At 41.9% G+C, this 25,626-nt stretch overlaps 1 protein-coding gene across 1 annotated transcript in view; it reads left to right on the forward strand.

The window, feature by feature from the left end:
- Positions 1 to 1,825: 1,825 nt before the first annotated feature.
- SV2C (synaptic vesicle glycoprotein 2C) overlaps positions 1,826 to 25,626 on the forward strand; it is a 243,105-nt gene continuing 219,304 nt past the window's right edge. The window contains exon 1 of the mRNA XM_007175894.2: positions 1,826 to 1,936. The gene's annotated coding sequence lies outside the window, so the exon portion shown is untranslated. The remainder of the gene's footprint in view (positions 1,937 to 25,626) is intronic.

The following is a 25,626-nucleotide window of genomic DNA, read 5'->3' on the forward strand; positions in this document are numbered from 1 at the left end:
AACTCAATTTCGTTTCTTTTTATGGCTGAGTAATATTCCATTGTATATATGTGCCACATCTTCTTTATCCATTCGTCTGTTGATGGACACTTAGGTTGCTTCCATGTCCTGGCTATTGTAAATAGAGATGCAATGAACATTGTGGTACATGACTCTTTTTGAATTATGGTTTTCTCAGGGTATATGCCCAGTAGCAAACTGCAAAGTGTTTAACCAAAACAAGACCCAGGCGGGCTTTCAAAGAGCAGTGCAGCAAGTGTAGGTTCCATGGGACACGGGAATCATAATTTAAATTCTAGAGTGCCCAAAATGGAGAGAAGGGAAAGTTACAGGATAAGGATTATATTTTCTTCCTTCCATAGTATCAGGAATAGTGGCACAAACCAAGCCGGAAAGCTCACATGACAACACTGCTCAGGGTGAACCGCCTCATTCCCACCACCCTCTCTGGGCAGCAGGCTGCCTAAGGTGCCAGATACCTCCTTTTCCCCGCACGTGTACATGTAATATTTATATCCACACGTCCGTCCATTCAATCATCCAGGCATATTTACACGAATAGAACACATTGGGAGATAGAGTGTGCGTGTGTGTGTGTGTGTGTGTGTGTGTGTGTGGTTTCCACCCACGGCAGCCTGCATAGGCGCTGCGCTTTGTCTCGCTTCGGGGCACCCATCATCCGAGCAGTGATCGCGGGGAAGGCACCTGCCTGTGCGGCCGCTTCCCACCCCGCTTGGGTTCCGTGTGAGCGCGGAGCTGGCTGGGTCCGGGACTAGGGGAAGCCCCCTTCCCGCAGCGCCTAGGTGGCCGCGCGGGAGGTGGTGCTGAGGGGGCTGTGAGGGTGGGAAGGAGGAAGGGGCGGCGGCGCGAGGCCCGCGGGGGGCAACGCCCTCTCTTGCCGCTGCGAGGTGGCCACGCCAGCCTTGGGTGTGGCCTCGTCGACGCAGGTTTCTCCCGAGCCGCCGAACCCAGCCGCTTTGAAATGGGGGAAGCTCCAGCTGGGGTCTCCAGTACTGCGAGGGGCGAAATGTTCCTAAAAATACAAAATTCCCTTGGCTATTTAAAAAAAAATTTTTATTAGGTAGTTTCCCCCCAAAAGGCCATTTCAAATGTCTGCTTGGGAGTCCGGCTATCTGGCCCTACCTGGCATTGGGGTGACGCGAGGCACCAAAGTTTCCACCTGTCGGCTCCTGCTGCGCCGCAAGCCTTGCCTCGACTTGTCTATCAGCGTGGGGGTGGGGAGGAGGAATAGGCAACCTCGCCCAGCCTGGGGGCTCCCAGGAAGCCGAGTCAAAGTTAACAGGTCAGTCCCAGGCCCAGAAATAGGAGGCAAATCCTTTTTCCCCTGGCACTAGCCGGGTCCAGCACTCAGAATTCCTTGTTGTCCCACCGGACAGACTCGGGGCGCCGCCCGCGGGTGCGCAATGCATAGTCACACCCAGTGACTAATTAAGAACTGAGGCCCTTTCCATCATTCTGCTGCGAACTCGGAGCCCTGACTTCTCCAAAAGTACCAGCGACTTGGGGGTGGCCCTACCCACCCCCATCCCGCGCAGCTGCAGCGCCTCGCTCCCTGACTTCCCGGGGCGCGTCAGCCCACCCCGCAGCAAATCGTGCGTAGCTCACGCCTCCCACGCGCGCAGTGACTCCCTCCCTGCGCGCCGCTAGTACTCGCGCCACGCCGTCTCCGGGCACTGCAGCACCGCGGGGGAGGAGGCGAGGCGAGGCGGCGGCGGCGCAGGAGGTCCGCAGAGTGCGAGCCCCGAGCCACTTTCTCGCCCCTCCTCTCGCCGCTGACCCGCTCGGAGGAGTCACCACTCCGTGCGCTGCAGGAGAGAGCGGCAGACGGAGGCGGCCCCGAGGAGCGAGCCCGAGCGGCGGCCGCCGGTGAAGCGCTGACACCATCCTGGGCAGGGGGTCCCCGGCGACTGGAGCGGTGAGTGAGGGACCCCGGCAGCGTTGGCGGGTTTTCCCAACGCTACTTTATTTCCCTTCCGGACCCGCTGGCCGGGCGCTGCAGCCTGGGGAACTTTTCGTAGCCTTTTAGAAGAGCAACTTTGCCCCACCTGCCCCCGGGGAAGGGGTTGCAGGTGCCAGGTGCTGCCGGCCGGGCGCCTTTGCCGGAGCAGGACCGAGGAAGTCTGGGGTAAAGCAGATGGAGTGACCCCCGGTTGCCCGGGGTAGGTCAGGGGATGCGGGCGCACTTTATCCCAGATCCCCGGGGGAGGCAGGTAGGCAGCCGCGGGGATGCGGGGGCCACGCTCGCCTTCTGTAGGGACCTCCACCATCCTTTGCTTGCGTGGTTCGACGAGCAGAGAGAGGCTGGTTTAAAACAAGCAGCTCCTAAACCCTGGCCGGCTATCCGACCTGTATCCCCACCCAGCCTTGGGCTCAACTTTTAGCCGGGAATCCCTTTGTAGACGTGCGGGTGGCGGGAGGGCAAAGGCAGCCGCAGTAGGCGCTGCGGGAGCCTAAAAGAAACATTGGGGATTTAAAAACTATTCCACATAAATCCTCGAAGCCCCTGCCTAGCGTCTACGAGAGCACAAGCGAGGGATGGAGAGCAGGGAAACGCGCGGGGCTGTTTGTGTCTGCGCTTGCCTGCACTACGCCTTCATTCAGTAAAAACCTATTGACCGCCTGCTGTGGCCAGGCGCGGCGAAATAGACTCACTGGCGTGAGGCTCAGCGGGGAGAAGGGCCATGACCCGTAAACTAACTAACTACCCAAGTAATTTCAGGTGGCGAGGAGGGCTGTGGAGGTGATCACCCAACCCAATTGACGCTTTCTCTTGGCGGGCTCTTTCCCCTCCTCCTGGGTTCTAGAACTGGGAAGACTTTTCTCTCGAGTGCCTAGGGGACCGTCCCGGGCTGGGCCCACTAGGACTGCGGAATATGGTGATGAACTTGGCAGGGGGCAGCAGGCACCTCGCCGCAGATGTAGAACTCAGAGCTTTAGTGTGGGCGTGCAGAGACCTTAAGCGCCCGGCGCGCGGAGGCGGAGAGGGAGGGCTGAGTCCCAGGGTCTGGAGGTGCTGCCTGGAAGGCTGGAGCCGGGGTCGGGGGGAGGTGGGAGCGTGGGGGGTGGGGTAGGGGAGGGCGTTAGCGTCACTGGCTACGTGTGCGAGTGATGCAAATGCAGACTCGGGGGCGGGGGCGGGGGCGGGGGCGGGGGATGGGGAGGCGCCGGAGTCTCGGTCCGGGAGCGCGCGCGTGTGCGTCAAAGGCTCTCGGGTGATGCATGCCCTGCAGCGCACCCGGCACTGACAGCCGCGACCCGGCGAGGCGCGGTGGGGGAGACGAGGGGGGCAGGGCGGGACCCGGCAGACTGCTGCGGGGGCGGGCGGGCGGTGGCGCCGGGCGGCTAGCGAATCCCCGCCGGGCTGGGGCTGCGGGTGGGCAGGAGGCTCCGCAGTGCGCCGCAGTGCCGGGAAGGCGCCGCAGCGGCCGGACGCTCCCCGGGGGACCGAGAAGATGGGGCGTCTTTCAAGGCGCCACCACAGGGATTCCCTGATGGTCTTCTCTCTCCTTGGACCTCCTCCCTTCATTCTTAGCTGACTGACAGCGCGAGAAAGAAAGTTGTTTCAGTTTAATTCTGATCCTTAATCCTGGAGGAGGATTTGGCATTAATCTCTTTGGCATCCACTCATTTTCAGTGGCACGTTCCGAAAGGCCTCGTGCTGGCGGCAAGTTTTCATGGGAAAGCTTCGATGCTGAGGTTCTTCAGATATCGTAAGGCTAATCCATTCCTTCGCCATTCTTCAGGAGTTTTGTCAGGAGGCCTGGCCGCTAAGTGGAGCTGAGAAAGGCTTGCAAAACGATGTGCCGCATTCCGTCTTTATAACCTAAAAATATGTTTAAAACTGTACTACAAATGCATTCCGTGGTAGCGATTAAAAAACCCAATCCATGTTTCATTCTATGTATTAACAAAAAAAAGGACCCTACTTTCTGGAAACCTAATGGCAGAGGTTCTTCTACTGGCTTTCCTGAATGAGCCCAAATCTGTCGTACGGAGGGGAATAGTGGGGTGGGGTTAAGGGAGGAAGGAGGAAAAGCAGTTATTAAAGAGCCCACAGACAAAGATCCTAGTCTCATTTTCCGAAGTATTATGTTATGTCACCTTATGTTATGGGCAAGTGACTTACCCTCTTGCGTTCATCCTCCCTGTTTGAGAAATGTGAAAAATAGCTGAGACCAGCTCTTACTAAAAAGTTGCTTTGGGGACAAAAGAGTCTCAGAGAGTTTTGGACATACAAATTCTCTATGAATGGAAAATATTATGAAACAAAGGCCCTTTAAGGAGAAAGAAAACACTTACCTTTTAAAAAATTCTGGAGACTTCCTTGGGCACTGTTCCTTTAATGAAACTTGGCCTTCAGTGTCAGCAAATGCAGACAATAGACTTTTCCTAGCAGTCTAATATAAAATCAAATGCCATTAGCTGCTGGCTATCTGGAGAAGGGGGTGTGGGGGAGAAGCTCTGGATTACATCTGAGTGTTTTTGGTGATGTGGTAGATCAAATTTATTTTTCATGACCCAATGACATTTAAAAGTAGCTTCTCTGGTCTGAGCAGCAGACTAGCCGACAAGCTTTTAGGTAAAAATCCTACTCATTATTAATGCTGTCATATTCTGTAAGTGTGGAAGGTCCCTCAGAGAACAGGATGCAGTTTCCACCCTCAAGGCGATTACCGCAAAAGGCATCAAAATCTGCAGTATATTACGTGACCACGAGTACCAGAAAATCCATTTCCTATAATTAGGGATATTAGCTCTTCTTACTTGTTGATGACATATTTCATGAATGAAAACATCTGATGTGTCAAAATGCCTTCCTAACCAGATCACTATGTTATTCATGTTACTCATGCGTATCGGTAGATTTCTGTGAAGAGTAAAAGTTAAAATGTCCTTTTTATTCTATGCGGCTGCATCAGGGGAAAATCTATGATTGACCAGTGCTTCTTGGTTCTATGTTGCTGAGGTTTCTGTCTGAGCCACGGTTTACAACGTGTATATCATTGCTCGTTTAACACAAACTGGTCATTTAGATGAAGTCTGTTTGTAAACCTAGGAGAGGCAGCTCCGCGCCCCCAGCTGCTCGTGCAGTTTTGGTCCAACATTGCTAAATTATGTTTCGTTTTGCTTTTTAAATTCCAGCTCTATTGAGCAGCCATTGCAAAATGTTGCAGTGGATAGAATTTGAAGCTTCTTTCTTTTTGACACAGCTGAAATAACAATGGAGGATGAAGTTACTGTTTTAATTCTGGCTGAAAATATGTTGTAAGAGGGTATAAAGCCGCCATTTAGTTTTATCACAAACACCCTTTGTAATTAGGAAGGGTCAGTAGCGGTTGCATATCACGATGGCTTCCCTTATTGGGACGAAGTGAACAAAATGAAATGGATGGCGGGGGTGAATTGGATGGTTTGGTCCTTTCTGGTGCTAATATTCTTTTCCTCTGTGAAATATAGAAATACATGATGAGTTATAGTTTAAATTTGAACTTTTCTTATAAATAGAATATAAGAAATGTTTTTGATTAACTCATACTGCAACTTTACATGGGGCTATGGGCTTTGTTTTTGTAGCGTAGTCTGTTAGATTTTGTATTATGCCATGAGGGGTATGAGTTAAAACGTTTTTAAAAGACCAAATTTGAAAAATAATCTCAGCTTGACGTGAAGTGGATATTCAGATCAATTTAACGTGACAACATTTTAAATGTTTTCTCTTGACTACCTAATGCACACCATGCCTGCTATATCTTTTCCTGTGGACTGTATGTAATACAAATGATTAAGACCAGACACTGAGAACTATATTGATGGGTTTTAGTCTTCTTATAGCACTTGGGCCCTCTTACAGTTCAAGAGCACAATGAGATTTATGACAAGTTAGACTAAGTGCTTTCTCCTGTCATTTGCCACTGTTTGAAAATCTTATGAACTAGAATCCTAGAATAGCCTAATAGATCAGGGCTCTCAAATAGTCATGTGTATCATACTTTCCAGGGGAGCTTGTTCAAATGGAGGTTTCTGAGCCCCATCCTAGACATTCTAAATGAGCAGTTTCATGGGTGGGCCCGGAGTATGCTGTTTATCAGGCTCTGCCACGTGGGTTGGATGCTGTTGTTTGGGGACCACAGTTGTAGGAACACTTGAACTAGTACTGGGCAGTGCAGCAAGGACCCAGAATGCATGGGCTTTCTAAGCTATGTTGTTCTCTTTGATATTTATGGACTGTCTACTTGAAGCTCTCAGAGGAATCACATTCTAGCTGGCAAGGAGGATTCAAGATGGCTAACTTCTTTGGTAAGTCAGAGGCAGAGTGAGTGAGGTAGGTGTTTGGGAAGGACTCTGTGGAGACAGATGGGCACAGGCAGAGCGAACATTATATGTAACCGGTCAGTCTAGTGGCATAAAGACTGAAAACCTTAGCCTTCAAAGCCTTCAGGGCTCTAGGTGGTCTGGCCCCAGCTCACTTCCGTAACCTCATGTTACATAACCCCCAAACCTCTCCCATCCTAGCAACTTCAAACATCAGTCTTCTCCTGCCATGGCAACCTCCAACATGCCTTTGTCACATTAATGCTTTATGTTATTCAGATTTTAGTCCAGTCTTCTTTCTGGGGAAGCCTCCCAAACCTCTTTTGTGAGGTTAAAATTCCCTCTCCCATCACAGTGTACTTTTCCTTATATATAAGGTTGTCAGAGGAAAAGAGGATGCTCAGTTAAATTTGAATTCATCTTTAACATAATTGTCTCAAATATTGCATGAGACATATTTATGTTAAAACATTACTTACTGTTTATATGAAATTTAAATTTATCTGGGCATCCTGTATTTTTATTTGCTAAATCTGGCAACTCTGTTTATAAAGCTCGTTAATTTTACCATTTCCCTTTTTTTAAAACATGAGATTCTTTCATTAATATCTATCTCTCCTGACTAAACTGTTAAGCTCCAGGAGGCCAAGGACAGGATTAGGGAGAGGTGGTAGTTTTGTTTTGCTGTTTTCTCCGTAGTGTCTAAAGAGCTCAGTAAATACTGTCGGATGAATTAATGAGCTGTTTGAGAAAAATGGTGTAACCATAGACAAGTTTCTTAACCTCTCAGAGCCTTAATTTCTCCAGCTGTGAAAAGATAATTTTTATATCTACTTTTTAGGATTGTGTGTGAAAGTTAAATAGGGAAAATATACATAAAGCTCCTAGCATGTTACTTTGTAGGCACTGTGCATTAAAAGGTGCCTTTTCTCTTCTCCTAGTGTTTGTCTTGTAAAATGAAAGGATTCCACTTTAATGTATGAAATCCTACTTCCTTTTTATTATAACGCAATCCTGAATGTTTCTGGAGTATTTACCAAATGCACAGTACTCTGAAGATTGAGCTATGCAGTTATAGCGGTGCACCCATCTGTGGAATGGTGACTCCTGAGGCTGGCTTCATGGGCCTGTGGCATGTGCAGTCACACAGGGTCTCACACTTGGAAGGGCCTTTTGTTTGATTTATGCTCTGCCTTCACTTTTTGAAAATCCTTGAACAAGGTCCCCCATTTTCCTTTTGCATTGGACCTTGCCAGTTATGTTGTGGATCCTGGTAACCTGTGCACATTTGCATTTAGCACATGCATCGGGAGCATTATATTTCGTCTTTATAATGACCCTGGCACCTCTCGTTACTCAGAGAACTTGTGATTTTCCCCAGATACATGGCTTATAATTGACTGAACCAATGTCCTTTGCACTGTCTTCACCTGATTACGACCACCCCGTGTGTCCACACTCTTGACTGAGCATCAGGAACTTTGGAAGAACTAGCCTTAGGTCTCCTATTCTTAGCTCACCTCCGTGGGCCTTCCCTCCCCATAGCTGCTCCTGTGATTGCTGAAACAGGATCTTGAAGTTCCAGGTCTGCCTTTGTAGGAAAATCAGGACCACCAGCCGTTGTTTTAGACACTATCTCCTCCAATATTCAGGTTTTTTAATCTGCAGGTTCACCCAAGATAAATAGTGATCTTGGAAGGTTGAAATTTTTCTAAGAGAAATATCCGAGATGTTTGTTCTTTGCTCTAGATTACTCAGATGAGTCACGTGGCACTGGAGCCTCTGCAGGAGGGAACAGCCATACATTTTGGCAGTGGGTAGAAAAGGTGACCCACTTTGTCATTTCAAGCTCTGACTAGCCTGTTTTAAAATATACTCAATATTACTTTTTAGTAGTTCTAAGCATGCCATTTTTTTCTTTATGCCATTTTTGTGCTTATGTGTGTTTGTAGTTAAGAAGTGACTCCAGTGATTCCATGGGGCCATTCTCAAGTTTGCCCTCCTACTATTATTATTTTTAACACGTGACAGCATGCCCCCAGTTCTTGCACGTTAAACACAGTATGAGCTGCATTGAACACACAAATACTTCAAGTATAAAGATTATTATTTTTTGAAGTATCCAGTTAAATCTGCAGCCTGGGTTTCCTATTGGCCACATCAGTGTAGAGGTAGAATTATAGACCCACAACAGCCTCTACATTCATTTCTCCAGTTCTATTCCTCCCCCAGTTGTGGATTCCCAGCCTTCTTTAAAGATTTCTCAGTTTCTTTGAGTCCTCAGGGGTCACTCCTGCAGTCCTTGTCCCTAGTTCCCTGCAGCAACGTCACTACGGTGCTGCTGAACCTGCTTCCCTTTGCCCAGGACGTCCTCGCTCCAGTACCGTAGAATCTGCTGATGCCACCATGTGCTCTTAATGTCCCTGGGGAGCTTAGAGAATGTGTGAATGCTTGGGGGCTGGTGAAAGGACACTTCAAGCGACACAGTGTCCTGCATTCACATTTACTTGTCCCCGCTGATGATGGCCCATTGTCCTAGGATTATAAATAGTGGGTCTGAAATTGCCTTTCGCTTGGGATGAGCCCTGTCCTGGGAGACGTCTTAGTCCCTCCCTTTTAGACATACTAAGAGGTATCAGAATATTCAGATAAATCATCAGAATTTTGTAAGGATGTTCATGGCATCATTATTTGCAATAGTGAAAAATTAGAAACAACCTAATTGCTCATCAGAGGATGATTACATCAGTTACAGTGCGTTTAAATAATGAAATATTACACAGCCGTTGAAACGAATGAGGTGAATGAGGTTCCTATATGTACTGGAACTATTTGGAAGATATGTTATTAGTTAAAAATATAGCAGTTTATTAACCAGAATATTTGTTATGTCTCTATTAAAAAAGTAAGGTACATTAAAAAGTCTGGGAAAAAAAAAAAAAAGTCTGGAAGGATGAAGACCAAACTATTTGGGGAAAAAGATGGAGAGGACCTGACACTTTTACTTGATACATTTCTCAATCATTTGAGTTTTCAACAATAAGCACATATTACTTTTATAATTAAGGCATCAGTAAAGGTGGTGAAAGTTAATTTCAAGATGTCCCTGTGATGCTATTTCTCAAATGTATTTAATAAATATAAATATGTCTCAATTAATGTTTAAGTGGTAGAAAGCAATGCCGGTTTTTGCTGTGGATACTTTTCTAGTCCATAATACCAGTGAGGTAATCAAAGTTGTGAGAACATAAATTAGTTATGTTCCATAAAACTATTTTCATTTTGAATGAAAAAAGACAGATACCTACAAAAGTTTGATACAACGGCCCTTGAGAATGACTGCTCATTGCTGACCTAGGTTGTTAAAGCTGAGGACCTCCCTCCTCCCGCCACCCCTGTTCTCAGTAAGTCTTATGTGTCCAATAGCTGTCATAAGCCTATATTAATACGCTGCATGTTTTGCTTTGAGGGACATTATTTATTCTACTGTGACTGTGTATTTGATGGGATTGGAGACTGGCAGTTTTTTATCTTCTCTTCTCGTGGACCTGGAATGTCCTCCCTCCCACCGTCTCTCCTCCTCCCCTTCCCAACATCTGCACATTGGTCCATGGAAAAGGCTCCTACCCGTCCTCCAAGCCTCAGCTTAAAACTCACTTTTCATGACCCTCCATGGCAGAGTTCGGGCCCCTTTCTCTGACTTTCCCAGTCCCCTTGCAGCCACACTGAAGGAGTGCGTCTCACACTGTGTAATTGTGGCCTCTCTACGGAGCTTTCCTGAGTCCCTTGGCTCAGGAGTCCCTAGACTCTGAGTCCCTTGAACTTCAAGGGAAGAGGCCAAGTCATTGGGATCTTTGTAACCCCTGGCGCTGGACACATAGAGGCTAAAAACCTTTTAAATTATTTAAAAATCTTTTTTATTGCAGTGTAATACACAGAGAGAAAAGTGCGCATATTAAAAGCAGATAGCTGAATTGATCTTTATAAACTGAGCGCATCTCTTTAACCAGCACCCAGATCATGAAGGAGATTATTCCCAGTGCCCCAGAAGCCCCTTGCATGTCCCTTCCAGTCATAACCCCTTCTGCTATCCTGACTTCACTCCTCTGGAGGCGCCTAACACAGCTCTCCCTGTCCTGCCCAGATGCCCATTTTATTCATGCCCATCGTCTGGGAAACTGCTTGCCAGAGCCTTACCTCTGCTGCCTGTGACCCAAGTCTAAGTCCCTCATGGGCAGTTCTGTCATTTGATCTCCACTTTTATCAGATTGGATAAGGTTCCTTCTGTTTCTAACTTGCTGAAATTTCATATGAATGTGTATAGAATTTAATGCTTTTAAGCCTCTGATTAATTACAAAATCATTTCTTTTTAATAGATAAAGACTCCAGGTTTCTATTTCTTCTTGTGTCAGTTTTGGTAAGCTGCATTAAAAAAAAAAAAAAAGAAATTTATTAATTTTATCCAGATTGTCAAATTTATTGCATAGTTACTTATAATCACTGCTTTGTTTTTATTTTGTGAACTCTGTGATTCTTGTATCTAATTGTATTTTCTTCATTGCTTTGACTAGTTAGAAGTTTAGTCAATTTTTTTGTGTAGATTCTAGAAACTTTATGGAGTCATGTGGTGTTGTATGAAGATCTTAAAAAATATATATGAATTATTTGAAATGCATCCCTATGTCATTTGAACCTGTAATCATTGCCTGTGGTTATATGTAATTTTTAAAACTCATTATTTCTTCTATTTGTCATTGAATAACAACCCTAAAAATTCAGAACATTAGTAAGTAGAGTGACAGATATATTTAATTACTTTTAAAAATGTCTAAATGTTAGAAGCTAGGTTTGTAGAAGATACCAGTTCCTTTGAAGGCAAAAATGTTGACAAAAATCAAATACCCATGGGCCTTCTATGGGCCTACTGGTTATTTAATGCTATCTGTGTTTATAATCTGAAAGGATAAGTGAACCACGATTTGAATTTTGGTGACAGGGGTTTTATTTTGCAACAGCCATGGGCCTTGATCAATCCTCATTTCATCTCTGCCTGCCTTTACGTGAATCTGTCAGGCTGTGGCAGACTTTGCCTATTCTGTCCTTCAAGGTGATTGTAGGAGACTGAGCTCCTGAGATACCTGTTGGTGTGGTTCGTGTAGGACTCTCCCAATACCCAGTGACTCATACAGCTAGTGACTCAGCATTGTGTGTTTATATAGCACCAGTTAACTTCTACCTTTTCCCTAGATCCCACCCAGTCCTTCTTTTTCCCAGTGTCCACCTATTCCCTGTCCAACATCATGAATTTCTCATTGACTTTTCTATTTCTCCTTTAACCATACTTGCCCCTACTGCCTGTGCTGGGTGGGCAGGTATTTGCCAGACATTTATTACTATGTCATGCTGCCTTACCGCCACTCCAAAAGTTAGTAACTGAAGGCAATAATCATTTCTTTTCACCCATGCATCTGTAGATTGGCTTGGGGCTGGCTGATCTAGGTTGAGCTTTGCTGGGTTTTCTCTAAGTTGCAGATTAGGTTCAGGTTTTTAATCCTCCTTGGAATTATTGGCTATCCAGTTCATATTTTTTTGCATGGAGATGGCAGAAGTACAAGAAAGGTGAGTGGAAACATGTGATGCCTCTTAAGGTAGGCTCTGAACTGGTACCTTGTCCCGTCAGCCCATATTCCATTGACCAAAGACAGAATACACAGGACAGTTACACATAACAAAGCACTGGCTCACATACTGCACAACTTTCCAGTGTCTTAATAGATACCCATTTAGGTGAAAATTTTGTTTCTAGTACTTTAAGCTGAGACCTTTTTTCTGTTTTATATATAAACACAAGTATTTTTATATAGTTTTTATATACAGGAGTCAAACTACTTATAAATCAAGAGAAGATTTTATTTTGTTTTATTTAAACTCTTACCAAGAGCTGTTCATCATTTCCAGACATCACATCACCAGTAGTAACAAAACACTAGTTGTGATATTTAAGTTGCTAATAAACTCACCTGTATTTGTCTACATTGGTGGTTTTTGCATTCATGGTGATTCTACATTTAGAAGCAAGCCTCTCTTGGGACTTCCCTCGTGGTCCAGTGGGTAAGATTCCATGCTGCCAATGCAGGGGGCCCTGGTTCGATCCCTGGTCGGGGAAATAGATCCTGCATGCATGCCGCAACTAAAGATCCCGCATGCTGCAACTAAGACCTGGCACAGCCAATAAATAAATAAATAAATATTAAAAAAAAAAAAGAAAGAAGCAAGCATCTCTTGTCTTCATTTTATATTCTAGAGTTGTTACACTGGGACATTTACATATTTTTAAACATTATTATTTATTTGATTTCTCCTTATTACTGTTAGGATATTATATAGGTATTTTAAATTTATGTATGCAGATAGGTTATTTCATCTGAAAATTATTTAATAAGGCATTGCAAAATATATGGTGTTAGTAGGCGCTATTGGACTGCTCTAAATTCTCTATATTAGCACTATGTGTAATAAGCCAGTTTATATTCGGGGGTGGGAAGGGGCGTGTTGTAACACAGGGAGGGCTCTTCCATCTTAGCACTGTGCCAGAAGGGAACATGCGCCTTCTGTGACGGTGGTCACATTACTCTCTAGCAGTGTTTGTGAAGGGAGGTGAGTGTGAGCTGGACCTGCCTACAGGAATGGTGTGTCCATAGAGAATATACAAGCCTTTATCATAGTTCTGCTACTGAGGCTCACCCTAAATTCAGGCAGTCTGGGGATTTGGACTGTGAAGGCACTGAGGTTTTACTGTGCCGCTCTAATCTTGGTTAGTGATGGGTAAGACCAGGGGAGGCTTAGAGGAGAGAAGAAACAGACAGATGTGTTCCGAGATGGCTGTTCCAACAACCATGGGGGATGCCCAGTTGGAATCTGGTGGTTTCTTTCTAACCCAGTTTAAAAAATACTATTATTTTCTGAGGCCACGGCCAGACAATGGATCCTGTGGGAGTCCCCTGCCAGAGTCTTCTGTGTGTGAGAGTGGGAGCCTCTGAATTGCTTCCAGAAGAGACTGACAAAAGAGGGAGTGAAAACTTGGTGACCTGTTTTGGTCCATAGGTCAAAGGTATGAATATTTTCCGATCAACTGAAATTGACGTAAGGGTAATTCAGAAGGACTAAATCAGAAGACGTGGAAAAAGCGACGCAGGACTGGATGATATATGCCGCTCTGCGTGCCTTTTACTCTAGAGTTGGAATATTGATAAGAGCATCACACTCTTTATCTGTGGCGAGCAGAGGACATGTTGTTGGAGCAGAGCTCGCCTCATTTACTGATAAATACATTACAGCTAATTGTTTTCCCAAGTGTTCATTACTGCGAACCTGAGTATGTAATGATCGTGTCTGCCTTTTGGGATACAGATGTGTGTGCACAAGAAGGTTTGATTACATTCAAAGGCAGTAAGTTAAAAAAAAAAAAAATCCAAACCTGTAAAGGTTAACATACACTTCCCAGCAAATCTGAGGAGAAAACCAATGATTAATATAATTGAATGTGAGACCCAGGAACACAGGCCATCTTACACTTGCAGCTTTATTTAACATCAGGAGGATGATGTGATTCTTCTTAAGGGCTGCTACCAGTGAATCCTACTAGCCGTGGAAGATTTGGAGGCATTTGAGCTCCACCTAAATTGCACGCTGATATGGCTTGAGCCAAGATTAAAAAGATGTTTTGGGACAAATAATTCATTTACTCCCAACTTCTTGGCATTATACACTTCCTTATTATTACCATATTACACAGTGCTGTGTTGATGACCACATCAGACATTTGGTGTAGCATCGTATTCCATTTAATAAAGCTCCTAAATAAGATGGAGAATAATGGTTCATGCTATGACCAGTTGCTGGCTTAGAAGTTTTTTCCACTTAGTAGATGGTTTTGGAACTAGGTACTGCAAAATTTTAAAAATCAGACGATAAACTATCTTTGCCTAAGATTAAAGTGCAATAAAGTGTGGATCTGAGCTCTTGGGGCTCCCAGAGGTGCTTTTGAGGTTACTTCTGCACCTCTTGCTGGCCGTCTTAGCTGGTATATGTGTGTCTCTTGGAGTGTGTGTGTGTGTGTGTGTGTGTGTGTGTGTGTGTCTTCATTTCCTCTTGCCCAGTGGTGATGGGTTGTGACATCTTCACTCAGGAAACCATGACAATGTTAAGTGCCTTCTCAGGGTCTTCTGATCACATTGTGCATTTCTGCTTGGAGGGGTTTCCTCCTTCTCATAAAAGGTATCTAATTGCTGATTTTCAGTCTGGCTGACAGATGACAACACAAAATGCTCTTTCATAACAGTTTTCACCATCTCTTTGTCATTTCTCAATGGCAGCATTGGGAATCACGATGTCCAGTTTCTTAACGTGACAGCTTGTCATGCCAGCCACTGCACTCGTCCTTAGCCTGAAGGCTATTTGGATTTATATTCAAAAGAGTTCAGCTTACCTTCTAGTAATAGTGAGAAGGATTTATGATGATCTTTTCTGATCATGTGAGATTTTCCCTCTTTTCACTCAAGCTGAATTTTTCATTCAAAATTTCAAACTTAATTCTGAGAACCAGGGTGTATTTGTGTGTGTATGTTCCTTAGCTTAACAGATTTCTCATGTCTTAGAAGAGATAAAATTGGGAGTTGGTGATCAGATATGAATTCTGACTCTTAGTTGAATTTTTTAAATGTGCTAAAAGTCTCAAAATGTACAGCTCTTTCAGCAGATTGACCATAGTATTTTATTTGTGAAATGCTCAGTGAATATTTATAATGTCAATCAACTATAAAATCAGCAAATGTTTATTAGCTTTGTTAAATATTAGGATAATAAGAAAAGGAGGTGCTTTAGATAAATCATGGCATTTATTATTTAGTCCTGATTTTAGAAAAGCTGCCTTTTACCTCAACTGGAGGTCAAGCTTGGATATTTATTTATTTGTTTATTACCTCAAAAGCTACAATATGCTAAATGAAATAAATGCAGGTTCACAGTATGTAATGGAAACTAGCATCAAAACTACGTTTAATCCAATTTAGCCCCAGTTATTGCCCTTAAAGCATACTCTTTCTTATGAGATTCTAAAAGGTACTGGAGTTTATCTGGAGGTAAGAAAACAGATAAGTTATTTAATAACGGTCTTTAAGTATTTAAAAGGTTAAATGCACAAAAGATGGTGCCTACCTTTTCTTAACAGGAAACAGGAGAAAATAGACTTGAGTAGAAAATTGAATGAAATAGAAATTTCAATTCAATCTCAGTCAACAAGTCGATCGTCTCCCTTGTGCAGGGGATATGTGCTATGCTCATTAGGAAAAATGAGATCTGATGTCAAACATACAGACCTTCGACGGATGGCTCTGACAAGTTACGTAGACGTCCTGTAAAACAAGCAGTGGGAGTTCAGTGAAAGCAGTCCTAAACTCCATGGTGGTTTTAAGGCAGCAGAAGGATATTTGCCTAAGGCAGGGTTTCTCAATCTCAGCACTACTGATATTTGGGGCAAATAATTCTCTTTTGTGAGTGACTGTGCTGTGCATTTTAGGGGGATTAGCAGCATCCCTGGCTTCTACCCACTAGATGCCAGTAGTATTTTCCTCTCCAGCTGTCACAACCAAAAACATCTCCAAACATTGCCAGACATCTCAGGGTAGGAGTAGAGGGCACTGGAAATCACCCTTGTTGAGAACTGTGGACTTAAGGAGAAAAGAAAACCTTCAGAAGCCATCGTTTTTGAGATGAATCTTGAAGGGCAGGTGGGATTTTATCAGGCAGAGAGGGAGACGCAAGGTGTTTGAGGTAGAGGTGACGCATACTGGGGGCAGGTGGGGAGTGGCAAGTGATCCTGTTGGTCTGGGAGAGGGGCTTGTGAGGACCAGAATGTCAGCAGTGGTGGGAGATTGAGCTGCAAGGGTGAGCAGGACTCCTTGACGGTCAGAGGCAGCAGTTTGGGCTCAATTTGAGCAGGGAATTATGGTTATTAGAACTATACATTTAGAAAGGTGAATTTGAAATCAGGGGTGCAATGGCTTAGAGTAGGAAGAGCCTTGAGGTAGAGATGCCAGTTAGGAGTGGTCAATTTCAATTACTTCATATAGATGAACACCCATTCTTCACTCATTCTGTGAGTTAGCCTGCAGGTATTTATTGCACCTGTACTAAGTGCTAGGCCCTGATCCAGCTCCTGGAGGTAGAACAGAGAACAAGAGCAGATAAAGTCCCTGTTCTCTTGGAAATTACATCCCAGAGTGGGAGAAGACAGACAATAAGCAAAAATGAAACTGTCAAAATAATCTTACAATGCTGTCTAAACTCTATGAAGACGTTAAATAGTTGATGTGATCATCAGTGATTGGAAAGTCTGCTAATATTAGTGATAAAACTTATTATTACAATGAACTAAGACATGCTAACAATTTTGTTGCAAAGAAATTGCATTTACATCATCGTTTACTAGAAAGTTCATCCCTAGGTGGCTAAAAATAGAGGTAAAATAGAATGTATTTCGTCCCTGTTGACATATGAAAGTATCTGTTATGAAGAATATTTCTTTGTAAAATTAATCCTTGGAAAGAGATTTTACTTGCACGGCCACTGGAACATTGGACAATTCCTTTTAAAACAATGGACAGATTACAAGGGAAGAAGAAAGAAAGAAGGCTACTAACGTTTGCTGGGTTCCTAGCACACGCCAGCCATGCTTCTAGACATTTGTTATTTAGTTTTTATCATGTCCTAAGTCCCGGGCGCCATTATCTCTCACTTGGAATAATGCAGCAACTTGCTAACAGGCCCTTAACATTTGCTGAGTTCCCAGCACACGCCAGCCAGGCGTTTGTTATTTAGTTTTTATCATACCCTGAATCCCGGCCACTATCATCTCTCCCTTGGAATAATGCAATAGCTTCCTAACAGGTCCTTTGGCCTTCAGTTTTGTCCCTTTTCAATTCTTTATTCAGAATGACCTTTGTAAAACACAAAAAGACCATGTGCATTTCATATTAAAAGTCTCCAGTGGCTCCCCGTGGCCTTGAGTTCAATTAGCAATTTCTTACTAGGGCCACAGTGAACTACCTTAGGTCCTGGTGGCAACATGCTCTCCCTCTCCCTCCTCTGAGCCTTTCACCTGTCTGGAGGCTCTCGCCTTCACCTTTCACCCCACAGCTCGCCTAGCTAACTCTCACGCATCCTTCAGAACTCGCCTAAAGGTAGCTTCCTTAGGGAAGTGTTAACCTGATCTTCCCAGGTCCGGTTTAGACGCCCTTTCAACATGCAGCCGAACCACCTTCTCCTTATCCAGTGACAACACTTGCTGCTGTTTGTGAATGCTCATTTCCTTGCCTTGATTCTTGAAGGTTTATCCTTGTGGACCTAGCCGGTGACCCAGGGCCTGGCACAATCAAGGAATATTTGTGGAATGAATCACTAGAGGGTAGTGCATTTTAGAAATGAACAGGCCGAAGCTCAGAGAGCATATGTTACTTGCTCAAGGTCACAGAACTGTAAATAATGGATTCAGACCTGTGGGGCTTCAGAATTCAGGTTCTCTGCATATTCCAGGGGAGTCTATGTATTCTCTAGAGCTCCATAAGAGCATTATAGAGACTCTTTGGCTTAGATGGTTTACTTGTAGCCTTGCTGAGAGGTGTTCAATAAATGTTCATTATTAATCAAACGGCAAACAAGACCCTGACTTTTAGTCTCTTTCATCGATGTGCTTCTGTGATTATCACCAGCCTAGGGCTGCCAAGGCTTGAGTCCTCTGTGTTCATAGCCAATGGAGGCTTAGCATTTGGAAGAGCTAGATCTTGTTTTTCATTTGTTTGACTCAATATTCTGTTAGACATTTACGCAAGTGCTTTTTGTTACAGCACCTGGTATGCTTCATTCCCTGTCTCTTCCAATTCTGTTATAATGTCAGTCTGCAAAACCATATAAGGATGTGTGAGGAAGCTTTGGAGTATGTAAAAATGCATAGTTGAAACCACAAAAATATTCACTATGTTGTCTAATGGATTTGTAAAATGACAGCACCTTTGATTCATTATCTACCATTCTTTGTTTAGTCCTCATGCCTATTTATAGTCACTGAAACACAAAGTAGAGAGGAATTTTGTTGTATTATTCACCTGCATCTAAGCTCATTCATAATTTCATGACTTTAGTAAACAGCAGCATGTTTTTCTCAGGCATGTAGAAATTTAGAGAACAATTACAAAACAAAATGTTTCAAGTAGTATAATGCTGAAATTCCTTTTGAATTTTAGTCCCCCTCTGGTATGTATCTTAAATAGGTGTGTAATGATTGTAGCAAAGAAACCTAAAGTTCTTTTCCTTCAAATCTGGGCTGATGTCTGGAGTTCTTGCCATAACCACTTCTGCCAGCCTAGGTGGGTTTGCATGTCAGCCTGTGACTTATAAGCTTCTTCACTGGGTAGTTCTAGCAATATGCTAACTACTATAGTAAGTTGGATTAATAGACTAATAATAATAGCAAATATTTATTATTGTCTAGGTGCTCTTTGTTACAGCACCTAGACTATTTTCATACACAATCTCATTTAACCCTCACAGTTCTATGAGATTGGTACAACTAAATTCTAATGTGTTTTCTGGTGATTTCTACTAAACATTTGAGGAAGAAATAATACCAATGCTGCATAAGCTCTTCCAGAATACAGCAAAGGTGGATACACTTCCCAAGTCATTTTATGAGGCCGACATTCCCCTCCTACTCAAACTAGACAAAGACATTACCAAAAAAAGAAGCTTCAGACCAGTATCCTTCATGAACATAGACAAAAATATCTCCAACAAAATACTAGCAAATTGAATCCAGAAAGTTATAAAAAGAATAATATATCATATGACCATGTTTATTCTGGTAACACAATGCTGTTTCAACGTTCGAAAATCAGTCAATGTAAATTATCATATCAGCAGTCTAATAGATGCAGAAAAAGTATTGGACAAAATTTAGCATCCATTTATGATTTTTTAAAAAACTCTCAGCAGACTCCGAATAAAAGGGAACTTCCTTATAAAAGACATCTACAAAAACTTACACTTAAGATAATCCTTAATGATGGAAGGTTGAATGCTTTTCCATTAACACTGGGAACTAGACAAGGATGTCTGCTTTAACCACTCCTAGTCAAAATTATATTAGAAGCCATAGCCAGTGCAAAAAGTAAGAAAAAGAAATAAAAAGCATGTTATAGGAAAGGAAGAAACAGAACTGTCTATTAACAGACGATATAGTTATCTACATGGAAAGTACCAAAGAATCCACACGAAAAGCTACTAGAACTAATATACAAAAGTCAGTCATATCGTTAAGTTTGAGCAATAAATAGTTGGAAATTCAAATTTAAGAAAACAATACCATTTATAATAGCACACAGAAAGAAATACTTAGTTATAAATCTAGCAAAATATGTTCAATATCTTTATGCTGAAAACTACAAAGCACTGATGAATGAAATCAAAGATCTAAATGGAAAGCTATACTGTGTTCATGGATTGGAACACTCAATATAATAAAGCTATCCATTTCCCTCAAACTAATCTATAGATTCAGTACATTCCAATCAAAATTCCAGGTAGATTTTTTAAAAAATATATGAATCAACAAGCAGACTCTAAAATGTATGTGGAAAGACAAAGGAACTAGAATAGTCAAAACAATTTGAAAAAGAACAAAGTTGGAGGATTCATATTGCCTGACTTCAAGACTTCTCTAAAGCTATAGAAATCAACAAAGTGTTGATTTGTCATATAGACATAGAAGAGTGGCAGAAGAATAAAGAGTCTAGAAATAGATCCATACACATATGATTAATATTTGTAAGAGGTACAGAGGCAATTCAGTGGAGAAAGAATAGTCTTTTTAACAAATGTACACAAATCTTTAGGCATTTATGGCAAAAAAAACCCCCAAGCCCTTGATCCATACCTTACAGTATGAACAAAAGTTAATTCCAAGTGGATCATATAAGTAATTGTAAAACATAAAATTATAAATATTCTCTGAAAATTCTCATAAGAGAAAATGCTTGTGATTTGGGGTTAGGAAAGTATTTCTTCAATACGAAATCAAAAGCATTGTCTATTAAAAAAAAAAACTTGATAGGGCTTCCCTGGTGGCGCAGTGGTTGAGAGTCTGCCTGCCAATGCGGGGGACACGGGTTCGAGCCCTGGTCTGGGAGGATCCCACATGCCGCGGAGTAACTGGGCCCGTGAGCCACAATTACTGAGCCTGCGCGTCTGGAGCCTGTGCTCCGCAACGGGAGAGACCACGATAGTGAGAGGCCCGCGCACCGCGATGAAGAGTGGTCCCCGCTTGCCGCAATTAGAGAAAGCCCTCGCACAGAAACGAAGACCCAACACAGCCAAAAATAAATAAATAAAAATAAATAAATTTATTAAAAAAAAAAAACTTGATAAATTTGATTTTATCAAAATTAAGAACTTCTGTTCAGACACTATTAAGAGAATGAAAAGAGAAGCCATAGGCTGGGTGAAAATATTTGCAAAACTTTTATCAAATAAGGGACTTCTATGCATAATGTATAAATAACTCTCAAAACTTAGAAATTAGAGAACAATCCATTAAAAATAAATAGGCAAGTCCATTCTCTATGTCTGCGCCTTTATTCCTGCTAGTGGGAAGCAGCCGCATAGCACAGGGAGATCAGCTCGGTGCTTTGTGACCACCTAGAGGGGTGGGATAAGGAGGGTGGGAGGGAGACTCAAGAGGGAGGAGATACGGGGATATACGTATATGTATAGCTGATTCACTTTGTTATACAGCAGAAACTAACACACCATTGTAAAGCAATTATACTCCAATAAAGATGTTAAAAATAAATAAATGGGCAAGATATTTCAACAGACACTTCACCAAAGAAGAGTTGTGGATGGCAAATGAGCACAAGGAAAGATATTCAATGTCATTTCTCATTAAGGAAATGCAAATTATAACTACACATGTGCCTGTTGTTCATCTCACATACACAGATGGGAACTTATTGTAACATATTTTCATTCATGGGAGATTAGAACAGGTATGGATCAAGGTTCATACCTTGACTAAAAAAGACAAACTGACAATACTTAGTTCTGGCAAAGATGCAGAACACTTGGAACTCTTATAACATTGCTGGTGGAAATGCAACAGGTACTTTGGAAAAAAGTTTGGCAGTTTTTTATAAAATTTAGCATCTCTATACAATCCATTGGTCCCCATCCTTCATATTTACCCAAGTGAAATGAAACTTATGTTCACACACAAAACTGTATGTGAATGTTTATATGGGCTTTCTTCATACCTTCAAGAGTTGGAAACAACACAGATGTCTTTCAGGTGGTGAATGGATAAACAAAGTGTGGTTCATCTGTACAATGGAATACTACTCATTAATAAAAAAGAAAAGGAGCAAACTACTGATAAATGCAACAAAGATGAATCTCAAATGCATTATGCAAAGTGGAAGCAACCAGACATAGAAGCTCCATACTGTGTGATTATATGACATTCTGGAAATGGCCAAAAATGGTTGCCAGGGGCTGAAGTTAGGGGAAAGGTTGACTACAGATGGGCTTGGGAAGTTTGTGTTAGAACTGTTCTAGATCTTGATCGTGATGTGTGGTGTGTTTGTCAAAACTTGCAGAACTCTAATATACTCAAAAGGGTGAATTTTATTGTAAATAAATTATATCTTAACGAAAGATTTTAAAACAATTTAATGTGTTTTCCTCTCCAAGTTGTTCTTCCACATAATCTAGATTTGTTTCTGACTTGGTGTCCCTGCCCTTGGCACCTCCTATCCTGGTCTTCAGTAACTGACTTTCTTCCTGGTGCCCCTCTACCCCGCTGCCCTCTGGATGGACTCTAGTTCCTGCTAATTGACCCAGGCTCCACCAAGCACTGTCCTCCTCTGAACAGTTGGGCAGAATTGACTTCCCCAGAGCTGATTCCTAGCAAACCCATGTTTTGATCTCATTACACTCTGCCCCGCAGCCAGCGAATGGCAGTTTCTTACTCCTTACCTGACTATCTAGAAGAGGATAGAGTCTTTCCACCTTTTTTCCTTGGCATTCGTTTGCTTCGTTTGGCTCACCCAAGCCACTGAATGATGGTGCCCAGTTTTCTTGTTCTTTATGTAGGTTTTTATTGTATGCAGTGTGCCTACTGTCCATTTAGCACATACAGGGAGGGGAATTTATTGAATGGTGTTTTCATTCATGGGAGACTAAAGCTGAGATTCTCCTAATCGTTCTGATAGTTCCAAATCATGCCCTTTCTGCAACACCATAAACATATATTAAGTGTAAAATAAACGTACCTATTCTCTTTCAAATTCTTTTCCCATTTAGGTTGTTACATAATATTGAGCAGAATTCCCTGTGCTATACAGTAGGTCCTTGATACATGTATATGTATGACTGAATCACTTTGCTGTACACCTGAAACTAACACAACATTGTTAATCAGCTATACTCCAATATAAAATAGAAAGTTAAATAAAATAAAATAAATGAAAAACAGATGAAGATCAAACAGAAATTGAGCTGAATGTGTTAAAAGTAGTGTGTAGAGAAAAAATTTTAATTTAGGTCTGTGTGACTACAAAATGCATGCTTTTTCTATTGTTACACTGCTAAATAAAAAGATTTGAGATTTAAAAATAATAATAAAATAAAATAAATAAATGTAGGTTTGTCCTAAGTCAGACCTTATACCAGATTCTAGTAAAGATAAGCCATACTAAATACTAGTGACATAAGAAAAAATTAATAAAAGGTTAAAAGGAGAAGATTACTACCACCACTTTTTGTTTGCCTTTGAAATGGAAAATGGTTGCCTTGCTGTTTTAGCAGTGGAATGTCTCTCTCCCACTTATTAGTGTTAAATGGGAGCAGAATTTAGTGACTAGTGAGGTCCAGGTACCATGTATTCTTATAATTAAATCTTTTGGGGAGGTTGTAATGGATGCGTTTTGTAGCAGATTTTAATTAGGGCAACCATATAATTTATTGTCCAAATGAGAATCTTTTAGTTTAAAAGGTGGTGGGGTACTATTAATAATTTATTCTAGGATACCAGGTGTAAACTAGGACTGTCCCAGGAAACTGGGATATATGGTGACCTTAATTACATGGCACAGATAGTCTATACAGATATTCAATAATTATTCACATTCACTTTGAACATGGTTAAGTAAAAGTGTCTATATAAAGCAGTTCATCCATTTTTATTTATGAATTGCACATTGCACACTGCAGTGGGCATACTCAGCTGCAATTCCTGATCCGTACCTGTAATTCTTTTTTTTTTGTACTCAAAGAGGTATATCAGGATACAAATGAATGTGAATATTGATTTGTTAGGGCAGCGCTTCTCAAATTTTACCATGCATATGAATCACCTGAAGATCTTGTTAAAATGCAGATTCTGGTTCACTAGGTCTGGGTGGGGCCTGAGCTTCTGCATTGCTAACAAGTTCCCAGGTAGTGCCAATACTGCTGGTCCACAGACCAGGCTTTGAGAAACCCTTAAAAGTCCCTGGCCAGCTTGGGAACTTGGATTGGTGGTGACACAAAGCACCTGATTGCTAGACACTGAAGTATTGAGACACTAACATGGAGATCTGTAGATTCATAGTAATTACATGTTTTGGTCCAATAAAAATAGTGGGAAAAAATTCACTCTACATTTCTTGACTCTGCGATCTGTGCAGCCACAGGCAGATAAAACCATTCATTGCCTTTCTTTAGTGTAAGAAAGCTTGAAAAAAAATAGGTGTATTCTGCACAAAAAAGAAAATGGATTATTGCAAGCAGTCTCTGTTAAAGTAATTTTACAGAAAATGTTTTCCTACTTCAGATATTAAATAAGAATATAACCTCTTTTATAACCTTACATTGAAGGTTAATAACTATCACCAAATAGAAATGGTTACTTAACACACACACACACACACACACACACACACACACACACACACCAAAGAGGATATAGCAGAAGTCCTTTTTTTCCTTTCTTTAGATGATTTTCAGGTTTTACCAAATTTAGTGATTTTCTTTTGTGATATTAATCAGCAAGCAACATACTATTCCAAATTAAGATATTTAAGTAATACCCATGGTTACTGTTTCTATATATGTTCTAATGGAATTCTACTTAGATGAATTCTCCCACACCTTCTGCGTTTAGCAGAAGCTCTTCTGGATTGTTTTGAACTCTGAGATGTATCACAAATGTAAAAAATGAAATTTCTGGACACACAGAAACAGTACAAAGAAGTCAGCACTCTGTATTTCCTCATAGAGCTAAATTAGATTGATGGCCTGTCCTACATTGATTTATTAGGTGCATTCTTCATATTGTTATCACCGTTCATCAGTTTTAGACACATGAAGATACACACTAAGTGCTTTCTGGTTCTGTTTTACTATCTATTTTAGACAAGTGGTAATTTCTAAGAAAGAAGAGAAAATCGTCAATGTTAAATAAATAACAAGTAACAGTGATAGGCGTTTTCTTTCAGATTTGACTTTCAGTGTTTTAGTTTCCTATCAGCTTATACATTTGTTGAGTACTGTCATTTTTCTATGAAAAATGCAAAAAACAGTGGTAGTTTAGATATTGAAGTAAAATTCTCAGCTAATTTCCACTATCAAAATTCATGGTAATCAGATAGTAACACTGATAACCGTACACGCTAGATTTAGTAGTTAGGAAATACAAGTCGAAAGCAGAGAGCTTTTCTGAGATCCTTGATGCTAGCTTTCTCATTAACAGATGGAAAAAACGGACCAAAGCTGTTGAAACACTTGCCCAAAGCTATGTAACTAGTTAATTACAAAGACGGTCTTGGAATCCAGGCTTCTTCATTCACAGTTGAATGCTGGTTTTATATTGTCTTTTCTTTGTTTTTATTTTGTATCGTGTGTTTTTAAATCATCAGGAAATTAGCATGATTCATGAATTTTACTTTAAGGAAGAATGGAAAATATTCCCCCCCTCAAGTCAATGAGATATCAAGGATGCATCTAGGGCTCTAAAATGTACACTGAGTTTGCTCTAGATTTACCAAAACAATTTCTCTCTACTACTTTTACTTGCTTCTGTCACCCTCTGAAGAGACAGACTAAGAAAACATAAGCACCTGCTTTCAATCATCCATGGACTTTGTACTGAAATTACAGAAGTGGAGGAAAGAGGAAGGGAACTGAATTTTCATTTTATTTTGAGC

The sequence above is a fragment of the Balaenoptera acutorostrata genome, chromosome 2 (assembly GCF_949987535.1).
Source record: "Balaenoptera acutorostrata chromosome 2, mBalAcu1.1, whole genome shotgun sequence".
Classification (NCBI taxonomy): domain Eukaryota; kingdom Metazoa; phylum Chordata; class Mammalia; order Artiodactyla; family Balaenopteridae; genus Balaenoptera; species Balaenoptera acutorostrata.